Raw genomic sequence first — 5,276 nt, forward strand, 5'->3', positions numbered from 1 at the left:
TGTGTTATCATCATTACCTCAGACGTTTAGCATCATGAGAGTTCGTCCATGAAGTGAGACCTATCGTTTGACACTGAGGATTTGTTTGTTTGTTTTTCAATTACGCGCAAAGCTACACTACGGCTATCTGCGCTAGCCATCCCTAATTTAGCAGTGTAAAACTAGAGGGAAGGCAGCCAGTCATCACCACCCACCGCCAACTCTTGGGCTACTCTTTTACCAACGAATAGTGGGATTGACCGTCACATTATAAAGCCCCCACGGCTGAAAGGGCGAGCATGTTTGGTGTGACGGGGATTCGAACCCGCGACCCACAGATTGCGAGTCAAGCACCCTAACCACCTGGCCATGCCAGGCAACACTTAGGAAGGTTTGAATAAAACAATTCCATAAACAGTTGTACTGTATGTTTCACTGTAGGTTAAACGTAATTTGCTCAAAACTGCATTTGAATCATAAATCATATCTTAACCTATCGTAATATTTTATTCGTGTTTTCTGTTCTTTAGTAAGATTTAGTACTCATTTTTTGAAACTCGGACCCGGTTATCATTACCAAGGGACTTTGGCGACAACTCGCGTTCCCAGTTATCATTATTCAGGAATCTTAGCCGAAATTCGAGTACTCAGTTACCATCAGTCGCAAATATTAAATTCCAAAAATTAAACACATACACACTGTTCACGTGCCGCAATAACTAAAGGTGTGCGAATTTTCTAAATAACCAACCATGTGTATAGGATTTTTCTAACATGCCTCTCTCACTTGCAGACTTTCCAGTAATCACGTTTTGTATTCTACGGGTGATTATAGAGAAAACCTACTTAAAAACTACCTGTCTTAGGAGAAAACATTTCACCAGAGGACATTGAAATTCAAAAGTTTTATTCAAGATACTTTGGACTTTGCACACGATGTTTCAAACTATATTATAATGCACGCTTAAATCTCTGTCCACGCACACCTAACAATGTTTTTCTTTCTTTTCTTTCTCTCTCTCTCTCTTTCAATAATATCAATACCAGATTGATGATTCGATTTAAAATGCGTGTCAGTGTTAAAAACATTAAACCCTTGCACCATTAAAGAGAACCAGTTCAACCGTTCCCATCTCAGAATGATATCGTCTGCCCATAATGAAAGGCACACATCCTTTAACAAATTTAACTCTCATGCCGTAAACGCTGTAAGAAATAATGAAAAAAACTCTTTCAAGTTCAGCAACCTATGAAACGAAAACTGAGAATAGCTTAGTTGGTTAAAGTATCTGTGTGGTAGGGAGAGTTGTGGGTTCGAATCCCACTCGCTTGCAGCTTTCACTTCCTTAGGAAACTTGTTTAAAAAAAATCCATTATAAAACTCGTAGTTTTGTTACATATCCTGCCAACTTAATGATTACAAATCAAAAAGTAAAATGTCAACAAGAATAAATATCATTATAGAAGCACTACAATGTAAACGTCAATCGAATACCAAAAACTGTTACCGATCACCTTTCAGAAGTGAAAATTTAAATTTGGGTTAATTTATGACCCGAATGTAATATTACTCACTGCGTACGCAGCACAGATAGCCTATTATGTATAACTGTGATAAACAAACAAACTTGTCTATAGCATTTTTATTTCTACATCCGAGATCGGGACGAAAAGAAATTGCTTAATTTCCGAACACCCCAGCTATCAAATCCTGTATCCGTACTGAGAGAAGCAAAAGAGGCATTTATTTCTGGTTTAATCCAAATCTTTTGCAGTCATTTTGTTGGTTAAATCTGAATTTTCGTTTCTTATTTTTCTTTCAAAATATTTTCTCGAGCGAATAGCTTATAAACTTTAGCATTTTCAATGTTCTGATCTTTATTCTTTTGGGTTCAATATTATGTAAGAGGTCTATGGTTTCAGTCCCGTTTCCGCAAAAAAGAAATCACACTTCGTAGGAGCACCATTTAAAAAAAAAAGACTTGGGGGAGGGGACAAAGAAGCTGGGGGGCCCTACGCTATGGCGTTATTTTCGTATGTATGTTAATTTGGCCTAACTAGAAATCCTTCATAGAAAGTGCTATTAGGGGCCCTTACCCTGAGCTCGGGGAGGGTGGCCGCCCCTGTCGTTTCTTCGAAATGACTCCTCTGCGTTCCGATTTTTGGGGCTGTAAGTGTTTTGTAAGTGACGATCAAATACCACTATTCGATTAGAGTATCCCATGATGTAGAGGTGGGTGTTGTTGGCAAGCTGCCTTCCCTCTAGTCTATAAGTTCAAAATTAATGGCGGCTAGCAAAGATAGCCCTCTTGTAGTTTTATGTGAGTAATCAAAACAAGTAATCAATAATTACTTTTCCAACTCCTTTTCTGATTCATCAATTTCTATTCTCTCTGAAGCAATATACACAGATCCGTTGAATGAGGGGGGAGAGAGATCATCAAACTCCCACAGGCTAAGAAAGGTCACATGCTCAGGTTAATGCAGAATTAAGTTATGACTTAAACGACGAAAGCTAGTGAATTATTAAAAACAAATAGACATGAAAATTTATGGTAAAATTGCTAATACAAAATATATAGATATCGTCTCGGAGAATCATTTGTCTCTTATCATCCAGCCCAACTGACGAGTTCTAATATTGAATAAAAGTCCTCTTGAGTAGTGAATTGTGGCCCTTGTGGAGAAAAAGAAAGTTCTGAAATGCTATTTTTACAAACCTCTGACTTCCAATTAAAAATGGACAAATTAAGAGGAATGTGAAAAAAAAATTGAAGTTAACGTTATTGTTAATACAGAATTATAATAAGTTCTCGTCATTCAACTATGGTTTCTAATTTTAATGGTACTAATAGTAATAATGTTACTTATTAAATACTGAGCATATCATAGACTTTAAAGACTTACTTTAGTGAAATAATGAAACACCAAAAATGACTGTTTTTAGGAACTTGTACCGATAATAGATCATCCAACTTTAGTTTCACGTTTAAGTTTTCTGACACGTTAATAAAATGTACACGCTAGTGAGTAACCAGCGTCTTATGTTTGTTTGCCAGCATAATAAAAAAGGTAATCTGATTTTGGGAAAAGAGCACCCACCTGTCGTACCATGACTACAGACAGGATATATTTAAACAACACCTTAATCATGAAATGTTTAAAATGTCGTCATAAATGTACCTGGTGACGTTTTAAGGACATGTGCAGTTATATAAATGATTTTGGAAGTTGGGCTATTCACAATGTTCCTTACCTAAACACGTTTCTTACAATAAGCAGTATTAGCTTCCGCTCCGCAACCCCCTCGTTAATATACACCTTACGAACGTACGTGATGCCTGCACACACGTGAATGAACCTGGTAGTAAGGATGTTTAATCAGTGACATATTTATCCTTTCCGGGTGAGTGTGCATGGGACTCACGAATTCACATTTTTTTTTTTGTATTTATAAAATGCATTAAAATTTCTTCCGAAGAAAAGCTATATATTCAAAAATGATCATCATGATAAAAACTGATATATTCGTTTTGCACATAAATCAAAACAACCTGTAAGGTTATATAGAAACTTATGGAAAGAAAACAGAGCTCATTCTTTTTCAGAATATGTTTTTATGTGGTAAAAAATTACTTGGTAACATTTCTTTTTCAAAACCAGACTTGAGATTTTTAGTAGCAGTGATGTTAAATAAATTTGTTGATTAAGTGCTGTTAGATAAACTTGTTGATTCAGTGTTGTTAGATAAACCTGTATTTCAGTGATGTTATATAAACCTGTTGATACAGTGCTGTTAGATAAATTTGTTGATTCAGTTGTGTCAGATAAACCTGTATTTTAGTGATGTTATATAAACCTGTTGATACAGTGCTGTTAAAATAAACTTATTGATTCAGTGTTGTTAGATAAACCTGTATTTCAGTGATGTTATATAAATCTGTTGATACAGTGATGTTAAAATAAACTTATTGATTCAGTGTTGTTAGATAAACCTGTATTTCAGTGATGTTATATAAACCTGTTGATACAGTGCTGTTAGATAAATTTGTTGATTCAGTTGTGTCAGATAAACCTGTACTTCAGTGGTGTTAGATAAACCTGTTGATACAGTGCTGTTAAATAAATTTGTTGATTCAGTTGTGTCAGATAAACCTGTACTTCAGTGGTGTTAGATAAACCTGTTGATACAGTGCTGTTAAAATAAACTTATTGATTCAGTGTTGTTAGATAAAACTTTTGATCCAGTAGTGTTAGATAAACCTGTTGATTCAGTGATGTTAGATAAACATGTTGATTAAGTGGTGTTGGATAAACCTTTCATTCAGTGATGTTGGATAAACGTGTTGATTCAGTAATGTTAAATATATTTGTTAATTAAGTGCTGTTAGATAAAGCTTTTGATTCAGTGGTGTTAGATAAACCTGTCATTTAGTGATGTTAGATATACTCGTTGATTAAGTTCTGTTAGATAAACCTGGTGATTAAGTGATGTTAGATAAGCCTGTTGATTTAGTGATGTTAGATAAACTTGGTGATTCAGTGATGTTAGATAAACCTATATTTCAGTGATGTTAGATAAACCTGTTGATATAGTGCTGTTAGATAAACCTATATTTCAGTGATGATAGATAAACCTGTTGATATAGTGCTGTTAGATAAACCTGTTGACTCGATAATGATTTTTATTGAATTGGGTATTTGTTTCACAATTTGACGCAAAGATACACAAGGAGCTATTTATTCATAGTCGTCCATAATTTTGAACCGATTGATTAAAAGAAAGAAATTTAGTCAGCAGCACCATCCGCCAACTTTTGTACTACTCTTATTTGACTGACTAGTGGTATTTGGCCGTCATTCTGATAGTGCACTCTCTGTCCAATAATACAGAAATCGTTTTTGTGGAAACGGTTAACGAATCATAAATCATCGAATTCACAGTCCAAATATACTGACACCTAATCGAACTAGTAAGCCTACTAAAGGTTATAGTATAATATATATATATATACATATATTATTGCAATAAGTGCATCGTAATCTTTTATCTTACTGTAAACTGCACTTTTCCCGACAGTTTGGAAATAAGTTTTATGGCTTTAATAATCTATAGTAATCCAGAAGATTCCATAAAAACAAAAACATTAACCGATGTGGTCTGGCATGGCCAGGTGGTTAGGGCGCTTGACTAGTAATCTGAGGGTCGCAGGTTCAAATCCACGTCCCACCAGAGATGCTCGCACTTTCAGCCGTGAGGCCGTTATAATGTGACGGTCAATCCCACTATTCGTTGG

The sequence above is a fragment of the Limulus polyphemus genome, unplaced genomic scaffold (assembly GCF_000517525.1).
Source record: "Limulus polyphemus unplaced genomic scaffold, Limulus_polyphemus-2.1.2 Scaffold1339, whole genome shotgun sequence".
Lineage (NCBI taxonomy): Eukaryota > Metazoa > Arthropoda > Merostomata > Xiphosura > Limulidae > Limulus > Limulus polyphemus.